Here is a 13,940-nt window from a genome sequence, read left to right on the forward strand (position 1 = left end):
ATTTCCCATTTTCTTTTTATAATCATACCATCTCTGTCTCCCTTCAAAACTATTACTCTTTACTGAAAAAAAATAAAAATAAAATAGCCCAAACTGGTATTGTTATTCTGACTAAGGTGGTCAGCATACCACTTCTCCTAGGTACTCTTTCACTTGCTTTCAGAGACAACAAATCCTAGGTAACAAGTCTCCAGGAAGAAGGCAAGTCACAGTGTTTGACACTGGATGGTAGCTGTGGAAACTGATATCCAGGCCAATATAGGTGGTGAATATAAAATGACATCACATTAATTTTTATGCATACATTACAGTGGCTTGAAGCCCTTATAATTGTAGTATGTCAAAACAATTCCTCCCTTAGGAAATACACCACCAGAATTATTCTGAAATTATTTCTTGAACCCCCAGAGAGAATATCTGTAATGTATTCACGAACGTGTTCTGCCAAATGCCATCTCCAAAGGCATCTGCTGTGCTCCTCTTTTTTGCTACAATTGTATCGAGTTGAGGTCCTCCACCTTCAGGAGTACCTAGGGAAGCCTCACAAGTGGTCCTGTGGATGTGACAGTCCTAAGATGCCTATGTCTACATCAAAGCTATGAGCAAATATCACCATGTTCTTAAACACTCCAGAGAATCACTAGATTCTATATGGTGAGAGCAAAGGTCCCTCTATTAATACCTCAGCCATATTTAATTCGTTGATCTTCTAAGCAATTCTGGTTGTCACCTGACTATTTTAAAATTATTTCTTTCAGCATCTATGCTATGCCCTGTCCTTCTTCTCATATAAGTAAATTTCAACCTGCCTTACCCACAAGAAAACATTCATTCACCCCCCACCTCCTAAATTGCCCATTTCCTTAGGAACAAGCAAACAAGAGTTCTGACAAGGTCTATTTTAGTTTATGCTCTACAAAGAAACATTTCTTCTCACCTCTATCCAACTTGAACCCCAAAATTCCAGAACCAAACAATATCATGCACACATACTCCAAACAGCAAATAAAAATACTTCATATTATCAATTGTGAATTTTTAGGTTTCCTCAAGTATACTGATGAGTATGTGATAGGTAGTATTATTCTTAATAAGGGCCACAACTATAACTGTCCTCCCAAATGTTCTTCTTACTCTTCTTACAATGTGATTTTTCCACTCCTCCCATTCAGAGGCAGGGGCTAGTTTCCCTCTCCTTGAATTGGGTAGATGTATAAATTCAGCAGAAGTAACCAAGTGTGGTTTTCAAGGGTAGTCTGTAAAAGATCATACTATTTCCACCTATTTTCTTGGCATGGTTGCTCCTATGACCCAGCCAGCATATTTGCATGGGGAGCCCAAGCAGCCCATGGAAAGACCCATGGAGAGAGGAACCAGCATCCCAGTCCACATCCTAACTAAGCTCTCAGCGTCAATCAGACTGACAAGTTGAAAGTGGATCTCCCAACCCCAGGTTGGTCTACTCCTGAGACCCTCTAGTGCAACAAGAGGCAGAAATAACCTGTAATGGCTGACTCTGTAATGGCTGAGTTCAAAATTGCAAATGTGTGTGCAAATTAAATGACTGTGGTTGTTCAAGCCATAGCATTTTCAGGTGTGTGTTATGCAACAATACATAACTGAAATGTACACAGGTACCTGGGAGTGAGGCGCTCCTATAACAAAAGTCCTAAAATGTCTGGCATTGTCTTTGGGATCAGACAGCAAGTATAAGCTACAAACACCTCAAGGACAGTTAGTGAAACTCACAGAGTTTCAAAGACAGTGTTAGCAGAAGCCTAGAGAGGCTAGAGGAGGCTACCAATGAGACCTTAAAGACCAGTGAGGAAAATGTTATTGGACACTGGAGGGAAAAGAACCTGTCTTCTATAGTAGCAGAAAGCTTGACAAAGCTGTTGCCTGAGTTAATGTGGAAAATAAGAAACGTCTAATGACCTTGATGAGCTAGTGAGGAAGATTTCCAGAAAAACTGCTGAAGTTACCACCTGGCTTCTTCTATCTGCCTAGACTAAAATGAAAGGGGTCATAGATTAGCTAGGAAAAGAACTGATCTGTTTACAAGCAAAATTTGCAGCAACATGACCCAGGATTTGTGGGGGTCCCCAAATAAAACTAGTTCTCATTCCCATTTCTCCTGAGGGCAACTCATTCTCAAATTAAGAATTGATCCTGGTTAAAGGTCAAATCAAGAATGGTCTGTAAGATCTGTATTTAGACCTCCGAAAAATGTAAGCTAAGCCTCAGCTTTGCCCTTTACCTCCATATTGAGATTGTTCTGCACCTGTTGTTCTCCCATTCAAGGCATTTAAGTGCTATCACATATCTGAATGCAGCTACCCTTCTTCAATTCGTACCTTGTGTTCTGCTCTGGGAAAATCCTGTCTTCTCAGTTAGGTCTTGCAGTGAAATAAACATCAAGTCTTACAGAAGCTCAATAGATGCTTTTGAACTGTAATGGAGATGGCTTAGCTTGTGGTCATCTTAAACTGTTCTTGCCGTTTCCTGTTCAATTTGTAGATTTGGAAACTATTTTTTTTTAAGATTAAGATTGTTTGTTATGTAGGAAGTAGACATATTAAAAAAGGTACTGGCTTTATATTTAGGTTATTTAGGTAGTTTCTGATAATTCTCCTGAAAAAGAAATTCTCACAGGAGTGGATAATACTAATGATGATAAAAATACATAAACTTTATCAAGCTGTTACAGCATTATTTAACGGTTTGATATTAAGGAAATAAGTAAATTGTTTTTTAACCACATGCTTGACTATTTTGAAATTTTTTGAAGTGAAGAGACAACAATTTAAAAAACATTCACTTGTAAAGTGTGTGGAAAAGGCATCACGATATTATTTTCACATGTGACTATAACCATGAGAAAATAAATACACTAAAAAAATTAAAAGAATCAAACCAAAAAATAAATACCATTCATGGCTAAAATAGTGTAAAGACATTCAAAGCAATTCCCCGAAATGATGCAACTATAGGTGGTTTTGTTATTTTTTCTTCTATTTCTTAGTAATTTCTAAAATTTCTAAAATATTTATTACTATATTCATACTAGAAAAACAAAGTATGCCAGTTTTTTTATAAAAACCGAATGATTGGATGAAACCTCAGCACAAAGCAAAATTGTGGCATCCTGGCTGTTACTTGTCATTTTAGTATTTCAGGGCAAGTAAAATATAATGTATTTATTTTACTTTCTTGAAAGGATTTTTAAAAATATGCCTAACTAAAACTTGTTTCTTCCTTTTGTTTTGTTTTCCCACTATTCTGTGGACAACATATTTAAGTTTTCCTGCTAAATACATCTTATTCATCTTTCTGCATATATAATTAATTACACATGCCACAAAATGGCCCTTCCATAAATATTGCTCCCTAAGTATATGAGTCCTTTTTGATGACTCCTCAGATTTCTCATAGTATCTTCCTGTAGTACTTGAGAAGATAGGTACAGTTTTTTTTTAATTAAAAAGTTTTTCTTCTGTGATGATTTTGACTACCTTCCCTGAATAGACAAACCCCCAGTCTTTGCCCTCATCCCTCTTGCCTCTGCTAATCTTGCTGTTTCTCAGTGTTTTGTTATTATCTTCACAGGGCCTGATTATACATTGAAGACTTCATTGTTTTTCAAACCTTCATGCTTATTTTTCCATTCTTATAATATGCAAAAAATTTCCTCTTCTTATTTTCTATTCAATCATAACCAGACAACTCCAAAATTATTTATCTGCTTCTTCCAACTTATCACTAAGCTTTCTTCATTTCCCTCCTTTCCTGCTGTCCTGGGAGTAAAAATGAGAAAATATCTTATTTGGACTAAATGAACAACTCACCTCTTGCACTGAGTAGGCATTCAGTCAAACCTTAATTCATTTCACCCTTCTCTTCCTAATCCATTGCTCTTGTTATGACAAACAAGCACACACTTCTTTCCTTTCATCTTCTTCATTGTAGTTGAACTAAATCCCCCTGGTCACAAACATCTTTCTCACCGATCCCTTTGCCACCATAACTCTTCATCATAAATCCCCACTGACACCGATTTTTTTCTGTCACTAATGCCGATGATTGATCTGAAGCTGTAAATTCTGCAGCAGCCAACCCTATCGACTCACCTGATACTTCATGACCAAGCAAGCAAACTTGCTTTCAGTCAAACAAACAGAAAGAAAAGTATTTCAAAAACGGAGGGGAAAAAGTAATCTGGGAGAATGAGTGATCTGGAGTTGTCAATAGGAAAAACTAACATAAAAAAAAATCATTCAATTTAACCATTGATGATTTTGTTTTGATTTTATGTGTTTGTGTGTACCTGTGTTTGCTTCATTTCTCATGTTTGGGGGAAAGGGAAAATATAGCCATAGTAAGAAAAATAGACCCATTTGAGCAAATCTGAAAATGTAAGTTTGCATGCCTATTGCAGATGAGTTTAATGTGTGATACCCTGCTTATAAACAAAATTGATAGGTAAATGAGGTGCTCAGTGATATACTATACTTGAGTATGTGTAGTACTTGAGAATGTATAAAATACAAACTACACAAAATAGAATATGCGGAGTAATCTAATAAGTTTGTAAATAAGTATGGAACATGTTAAAACTTGCTCATATAATCAGGTCAGTAAAAGTAAAACAAAAATTGATTGCCTTTTAACATTACATTATCAAAATTTTTAAATTATATTATAAAAGTAGACAGGCCATGAAATTATCACTCTTCTTATTTTTTTTTTTTTTTTGTTTTGGTGGCATTATCGATTGGTACAAGGTTTTGGAAAGCATTTTGGCAATATCTACCAAGAGTAATAAAATATTTGTAACCTTTGAGCCAATAACTGCATTTATGGAAATTATTTTTGAAAAGTAGTCCAAAAATAGAAAAAATATACATTTTATGACAGTACAATATATATAATCACTAATATGACTATCCTTAATCACTCAATGGAAATTATGCCACAACTAAAAATTAATGTTACAAATACCATGCTATGGAAAATATGGACATATGGAAACTGACCTGATTTATTTTGGCAACTTTACTACATTTCTTCTTGTAAAAAGGAAGCCTCAGAACACACTCCAAAAGCCATAGGACCCCGAAAAATATAGCAATTAAAATTGTACTACCCAGATATAAATGCTATTAATATTATTTTGCAGTTTGTTCCAGAGAGGGATGGATAGATTGTTTCACAGTTAGATAAATACCCAGATACATAAACAGATATTACATAAATATATGACATAGCTATAATTATCAGGCTTATAATTTGTTGTTTATTAAGTAATACTGATACTAAGTGAGAAGCAAAACCAAATTGAAGATAAGACAGTGATAAAAAAATAATTAGGGGAAAAATGAAGGAAATACTGAAATATATTAACATTGGATTAGAGTAGTGGAATGTGGTTACTTGTTTTTCAACTTTGCGAGAATTATGTTTTTTTATTTTTGAGGATTTAATGATTATTTGTGATTTTGATCACCCAACTTCAAATACACTTTCTCTTTGGAAGAACATCCCAGAATGAGTGGGAGGTAGGGTCTCCCACAACAGAGGCTGAGAAGGGGTACTTGGTACCTTCCCCAACTGCCTGACATCTAATTCTTTAGAAGTGTGACATAGGCCAAGTGCATTAGACATTCTCGTCCATGACTCAGACTTGGGAAGTGAGTAATGTTGCAGTGGAAGCTGGGTGATTTTAAGCAACAGGAGAAGAGAGAGACATGGTCATGTGTCCAAGGGTAATAATACCAGTAGCTACAAATTAATCTAACTCTTCTTGTGGGGAATTTTGACTGTGCCATACATACCTTGGCGTCTGTGGATGAGCTCCTGAGAGCTATTAACCCAACAAAACAATAGGCCAAATATAATCTATGCATATATGCATTTTTCTTTGAGAAGAATCCCTAGATTTCCTCAGGCAAAGAATTCCATGACCCAGGATGGGCCAAGAGCTTTTGAGTAGGTCAACATTACTGAGGTGTCCTATTCATTTCTGAGTTTTATCTGTTCCTTAGAAAACATCTCCATCAGAGGTTTACACTTAAGGGGCTGAGATTTTAATGAATTATCATTCACCTATTATTTTAGTTAACGAATGAATCAAATAGATGAATTCAGTTGTTCAATTACTTTTTAAAATTTTTTATTACTCAATGAATTTATTACATTTATAGTTGTGTAATGCTCATCACAATCCAATTTTATAGGATTTCCATTCCACAATCCCAACACATCCCCCCACCCCCCGAACTGTCTCCTTTGGAAACCATAAGTTTTTCAAAGTCTGAGAGTCAGTATCTGTTCTGCAAAGAAGTTCATTCTGTCTTTTTATTCAGATTCCACATGTCAGTTAAAGCATTTGATGTTGGTGTCTCATTGTATGACTGACTTCACTTAGCATGAAAATTTCTAGGTCCATCCACGTGGCTAAAAATGCTGGTATTTCATTCCTTTTAATGGCTGAGTCATATTCCATTGTGTATATGTACCACTCCTTCTTTAACCACTCCTCTGCCAATGGACATTTAGGTTGTTTCCATGTCTTGGCTATTGAAAACAGTGCTGCAATGAACATCAGAGTACATGTGTCTTTGCGAGTTGTGGTTTTCTCTGGATAGATGCCCAGGAGTGGGATTGCTGGATCAAATGGTAGTTCTATTTTTGGTTTTCTGATGAGTCTCCATACTGTTTTTTCACAGTGGTTGCACCAATTTACAATACCACCAACAGCGTAATAAGTTCCTATTTCTCCACACCCTCTCCAGCACTTATTGTTTGTAGACTTTTGGATGATGGCCACTCTGGCTGGTGTAGGGTGGTATCTCATCGTGGTTTTGATGTGCATTTCTCTAATAATGAGTGATGTTGACCATCTTTTCATGTGTTTTTTGGCCATTGGTATGTCTTTAGATACTTGTCTGTTTAGATCTTCTGCCCATTTTTTGATGGGGTGGTTTGTTTTTTTGGTGTGGAGCTGCAGAAGCTGTTTACAAATTTTGGAGATTAGTCCCTTGTCAGTCAATTCACTTGCAAATATTTTCTAGCATTCTGTGGGTTGTCTTTTCATTTTGTTTAGGGTTTCCTTTGCTGTGCAGAAACTTTTAAGTTTGATTATGGCCCATTTGTTTATTTTTGTTTTTATTGTCCTTCTCTCAGAGATGGATCTGAGAAGATGTTGCTGTCGTTTATGTCAGAGAGGGTTTGGCCTATGTTTTCCTCTAAGAGTTTTATAGTGTCTGGTCTTATATCTAGGTCTTTAATCCATGTTGAGTTTATGTATGTGTATGGTGTTAGGAAGTGTTCTAATTTCATTCCTTTCCATGTGGCTGTCCAGTTTTCCAAGCACCACTTATTGAAGGGGCTGTCTTTTCTCCATTGTATAGTCTTGCTTCCTTTGTCATAGATTAGTTGGCTGTAAGTGCATGGGTTTAATTCTGGGCTTTCTATCCTATTCCACTGATCTATATTTCTGTCTTTGTGCCAGTACCATACAGTTTTGATGACTGTTGTTTTGTAGTATATTCTGAAGTCCGGGATCCTGATTCCTCCAGCTCCATGTTTCTTTTTCAGGTTGTCTTTGGCTATTCTGTGTCTTTTGTGCTTCCAAACAAACTTTAAAATATTTGTTTGAGTTCTGTGAAAAATGTCCTTGGTAATTTGATAGGGATTGCATTGAATTTGTAGATAGCCTTGGGTAGTATAGTCATTTTCATAATATTGACTCTTCCAATCCAAGAGCATGGTATGTCTTTCCATCTATTTGTGTCATGATTTCTTTCATCAGTGTCTTCTAGTTTTCAGAGTACAGGTCTTTTGTCTCTTTGGGTAGGTTTACTCCTAGGTATTTTATTCTTTTGGATGTGATGATAAATGGGATTGCTTCCCTAATTTCTCTTTCTGATTGGGAATCAAAAGAAATCTGGAGTATCAATACTCATAACAGACAAAATAGACTTTAAAATGAAGAATATTTTGAGGGAAAAGAAGGTCACTACATAACGATCAAAGGATCAATCCAAGAAGAAGATATAACAAACTTAAATATTTATGCACCCAACAATTTTAAATATTTATGCACCACAATATATAAGGCAACTGCTAACAACCCTAAAATTACAAATCAACAATAACACAATCATAGTGGGGGACTTTAACACTATGATCATCCATACAGAAAATAAAGAAGGAAACAGAGGCCCTGAATGAAGCATTAGACCAGATGGACTTAATATATATTTATGGGGCATTCCATCTAAAAGCAACAGAATACACATTCTTCTCAAGTGTACATGGAACATTCTCTACGATTGATCACATCCTGGGCTACAAATACAACCTCAGTAACTTTAAGAACATTGAAATCATATCAAGCATCTTTTCCGACCACAACGCTATATGACTGGAAATTAACAACAAGAAAAAAACTGCAAAAAACACAAACACGTGGAGACTCAACAACATGCTACTAAACAACTAATGGATCACAGAAGAAATCAAAGAGGAAATTAAAAAATACCTAGCAGCAAATGACAACAAAGATACGACACTCCAAAACCTATGGGATGCAGCAAAAGCCGTTCTAAGAGGAGAGGTTATAGCAATACAAGCCACCTCAGGAAACAAGAAAAGCTCAAATAAACGACCTAACTTTACATCTAAAGCAGCTCAAGAGAGAACGGAAAAGACCTCAAGTTAGTAGAAGGAAAGAAATCATAAAGATCAGAGCAGAAATCAATGAAATATAAATGAAGAAAACCATAGAAAAGATCAATTAAATGAAAAGGTGGTTCTTTGAAAAGATCAACAAAATTGATAAACCCTCAGCCAGACTTCTCAAGAAAAAAAGAGAGAGGACTCAAATCAATAAAATTAGAAATGAAAAAGGAGAAGTAACAATGGACATCACAGAAATACAAAGGATTATAAGAGAGTACTATAGGCAACTATACTCAAATAAAACAGAAAACCTAGAAGAAATGGACAAATTCTTAGAAAGGTACAATCTTCCCAGACTAAACCAAGATGAAATAGAAAAGATGAATGGACCAATCACAAGAACTGAAATTGAAACTGTGATTAAAAAACTTCCAACAAACAAAAGTCCAGGACCAGATGGCTTCACAGGTAAATTCTATCAAACATTTAGAGAAGAGCTAACACCTATCTTTCTGAAACTATTTTTAAAAATTGCAGAGGAAGGGGTACTCCCAAACTCATTCTATGAGGCCACCATCACCAAAACCAGAAAAAGATTCCACAAAAAAAGAAAACTACAGGCCAATTTCACTGATGAACATAGATGCAAAAATCCTCAACAAAATACTAGCAAACCGCATCCAACAATACATTAAAAGGATTGTACATCACGATCAAGTGGGATTTATCCCGGGGATGCAAGTGTTCTTCAATATCCACAAATCCATCAGTGTGATACACCACATTAACAAACTGAAGAATAAAAACCATACGATCCTCTCAATAGACGCGGAAAAAGCCTTTGACAAAATCCAACACCCATTTCTGATAAAAATCCTTCAGAAAGTGGGCGTAACAGGAACCTACCTCAACATAATAAAGACCTCACAAGATAGCAATAGAAATCCTCCGAGGACTAGAAATTCAGGTCCAGGATGTGAGTGAGTCCTGCAGCCACCAGCAAACTACAGTCCTGGGTGGCCCCAAGCATTGGCTTTAAAGGGCCTTTGCAGAAGAAAGACTTCCATGGTCAATGGAAATTCGATATTGGGTTAACTCTGGGCTTTCCTGCAGTTAGAAATATTGGATTCCTAGGGCTGCAGAAGTCTCCTTTTGACTGACATGTATGGAGTTAAACAAGCCATTCAAACTCTTTATATATCAGACTCCCACTAATAAAAGTTTAATAACTTATACTTTTAATTTATTACCTTTTCAGGTATATAAAAATGTTATATGTTACATCACTATATCTATGTGTGGATAGAATTCTTGCATCAAACCACCTAGTGGGCTCCAGATGGGCTTCCTTTGTATCAGGTCCTCACCCCAGGTCTGAATAACAGAGTATCATCCTTTTTATATTTAAAGGATCACCTGAACCCCTTTTCCCCATCAAGATCTACAGGTAGGAATGCCTTCAGAGGAAGTGTGGGAAGGGATTCTGAGGCTTTGTCTGTCCATCTAAGATGAATAAAATGATAATTTCTTTAAAAAAATATGTTTTCCTCCATTCATAACTAGGGATACAAGGAAAAATTATATCTTTTTATCCAAAAGAGTAACTTAAGCTTAATACATTAGTAAATTACAGTTTTAAAAGTCTAGAAATACAATAGAAAGAAAATATTTTTTTATGCAATAGAGGATGCATTACGTGGCTTCATGTGTATTTTAACATGTTATATTAAAAATATGACTTATAAAATTAACCCCAATAGGGTGAGAAATATGTGGTGTATAGTCACTCATCTACATGAAAGCATATAAGCAAAAGATAAAATATGTGACAATAGACTGAGTGGTAAGACTACCTAAGATTTGTAAGTATTTTCTTTTGGGAAAGAGATTAAGGAAAATGGCAAGAATCTGTATAATATATTAACTTGACTTAAGACTAATAATTAGAAAGGGTAGCTGAATCATATATTACATTTATAAATATCACAAAATGTGGGTGGTTTGCAAACCCTAGCTATAATTGAAAATATGTTTATGAATATAGAGAGGTTACAGCTTTGAGTAGGCAATATCAAAATAAGATTAGGCTTTAAAAATGTAAAGTAATGCATCTTGGATGAAAATTCACAGATAATCAGGGAAATGGAGCTACTATACTTGGAAAATAGTAATGCTGAATGAAACCTGGGAGTGATAGTTACAGAAAATTAGTATGAGATTGCACAGGATGATATAGTGGTTTATAAAAACTGTTTGGGCAGCACATGCAGAGATAACACATCGTGAGTCAGACAAGTGTGTCCATTTACGAAAACCTGAGTAGCAGAAGGATGTCATCGTACTGGAGGGAATTCAGAGAGAGCTACAAAAATGATTGAAGGGCTGGAAGGGCTGATGTGAGGAAAGATTAAAAAGAACTAAATATGTATAGCTTATCCAAATATAGCCTGTATCACCACAAAATGAAGAGTGCTCACACTGAGGAAAGGGAGAAAACTTTTCTGGGGAGTTTAAGCAAAGGTTATGGGGAAATGCTCTGAGGAAAACTAAAAAGGGAAATGTTAAGGTGAAATAAGGGCTCCCTAGGGGCTAAGTAGGGAAAATAAGTGTATCATTTTGCTTCTCTAGACCCATTTTGCAAAGTGAAAAAAAAAAACCCACTATAATTTAATCTCCCTGTTTTTTATTTTCTATACCTTTAAAATTAAATGTAATGATTCTTCTTTGGCAAACCTAATAAGAATTTTGACTGGCATAGCCATACTCATTAAAATATTACTTTAAAAATCATTTCGCACAATGTTTAGCATCTAGTATAACATGGATACATGTTTTTTCAATAACTAAATAAAGTTGATCTAAGAATGTACAGTATACCTAATTTCCTGAATTTATTACTTATTGCTTTTATTATTACTTATTAAAATGCATTAAGGATTAAACATGGGTATACAAATAGAAAACTTGAATTTATTGTGGTTTCTGATGTTAAAGAACTTACAGTCGCTTGGATAAGTAAGCATGTATTTTCATACACAGGCAAAATATGTTAACTATAATAGAGGTTCAAAGAGAGAAATTGAGATTCTGAAGAATCAAAAGGAGAGTATTTCTAGGGTGAGAAGAAGGAGGTGGCATTAGTAGGAATTCAACTAGAGGAGTTGGAAGGGAGATTCAAAGATTAAAGAGCCTGTGCATGAAACCTGAGGCAGTATACAAAACTCGTGGCAAAAACCATGCAAGTCTTGGTGTGGTTGAAACAAGAAACACAGGAAAGTATGACCTAACACAGATCTGGACAGGAGTGCTGTCACTTGTGGGAGAAGGACCAGGGCTGGGACTCTAATGGGAGTGAAGACCATGTCTAGATCGAAGGTTTTCAGTTTTTAAGCTTTCATCAAATAAAATCCTTAACAGATGTCTAATCTATGGCACAGACAGTGCTTCTCTGAAGTAGGTTAGAAGCCTAGATACCTTCCCTTCTGCATCCCTTCCCTCCCCCCTCACTCCCAGACGACCCAGAGGCCTCTCAAAAGACCCCTAGAAACCGTGGTGCAGCTTGAAAAACAAAAATATTAGCGAAAAGGAATGAATGGGTATTTTTGAACAAGGCAATGAAATGACCAATACAGACTTTGAAATGAATAACTGGGAGAAATGGGAAGAGTAGGTTGAAGAAGGGGTAGGTGCCGTATGAATTTGAATCTAGGAGGTAACAAAGGAATAGAAAAGGTGTGGCTTTGATATTATAAAGACAGATAGAAACTCTTCTTGATTAAAAAAAAAAAAAAAAAGACTAGTTCTAAGAAGTAGAATAGGTTCTGACTCAGATTTTTCGGAATGGATGAGTGGGACCTTATAATGCCACTAATTGAAAGAGAGAGTGCATTTTTATTTAATACATGATTTTGGCTTAAAATGTGAATCTGGAGTTCCTGTCATGGCGCGGTGGTTAACGAATCCGACTAGGAACCATGAGGTTGCGGGTTTGATCCCTGGCCTTGCTCAGTGGGTTAAGGATCCGGCGTTGCCTTAAGCTCTGGTGTAGGTTACAGACGCGGCTCGGATCCCGAGTTGCTGTGGCTCTGGCGTAGGCCGGTGGCTACAGCTCCGATTAGACCCTAGCCTGGGAATCTCCATATGCCCCAGAAGCAGCCCTAGGAAAATTAAAAAAAAAGGGAAAAAGACAGAAAAAAAAAAATGTGAATTACTGTAATCCCTTAGCACCTCTATTGTATACCAACCCAACATACAATAATAAAGCGCACTGGTTTAGAAGTTTAGCTTGATACAATTTATTTTTGGTGGTCTTGAATTAAAAAATTCTGTCACCTGCACCAGAGGGGGCAGATGAAGATAGCAGGAATGGGATATCATTTTTACAAGTATATTCATTCATTCCTTCATTGTTTGTTATGTGTCATTCACTCATCTTTTGAAATATATTGGGGACCATGGTGGATACTGGGGTAATTGAAGTTTTAATTATTTACTTATATTCTGGATAGATTATGAGCCTTTGAATTCCTCTAGCACATAATCTTTAAAAACAATCCTTTCAGGGTAAAATCTTTGCATAAATACAATACCCTTTTTTGAACTTTTCCTTTTTTGTATATGTTTTGTGTATTCACATAAGTATCAAGATTCTCTTCCTAAAACAATGTATTTGGGCTATGTGTTATCAAATGTACATATGTTGGGAAATATTCCAATTAATGGCTGAAATTCTAGTTGATATTTGTTTTCATGGGACTCCAAATTTTTTAATTTCAGTCATCTTTATCAGGCCATAAGGGCTAGGTTGGCTGATTCTATTATGTATATGACAATAAATACTCAAATTTATCTTGGGCTAATCTGAAATCTGTAATTACTTAAGGGGAGTCTGTATCCTAAATAATAATAATAATTAATGTGACCCGGGTGTTTATTTTACCTAAAAGTCTCAGCACCATGATGTTGTCATTTTTTATTTTGTATGGCTAGAATAATTAGCAACAACATTGAAGGCTAAAATAGGTCTTAAAAATAAATGACTACTACCAACATATTCTGGACTATCAATTAGAGAGAAATTAAATATAAGAAAGACAGCATTAGATATATAACCTCTAATATATGTAAATACAGAGCTTTACCTTTCACATCTTATTTAATCCTCAAAACCTATATGGCAAGTAAAATCACCCATTTTGTAAATGAGGAAATTGGAATTAAGAAGGTTTAATTTGCCCAAGGACACACAGCTAGTAATT

The 13,940-nt window shown here is 35.7% G+C and overlaps 1 protein-coding gene across 33 annotated transcripts in view; it reads left to right on the forward strand.

The window, feature by feature from the left end:
• The window catches only part of LOC102160801 (uncharacterized), a 1,256,521-nt gene that overhangs the window by 866,887 nt on the left and 375,694 nt on the right, over positions 1 to 13,940 (forward strand). The gene's annotated exons all lie outside the window — the stretch shown is intronic.

The sequence above is a fragment of the Sus scrofa genome, chromosome 1 (assembly GCF_054392235.1).
Source record: "Sus scrofa isolate SSC_HxYL_T2T_F1_AM1 chromosome 1, Sscrofa_HxYL_maternal_Yorkshire_Landrace_v2.0, whole genome shotgun sequence".
Lineage (NCBI taxonomy): Eukaryota > Metazoa > Chordata > Mammalia > Artiodactyla > Suidae > Sus > Sus scrofa.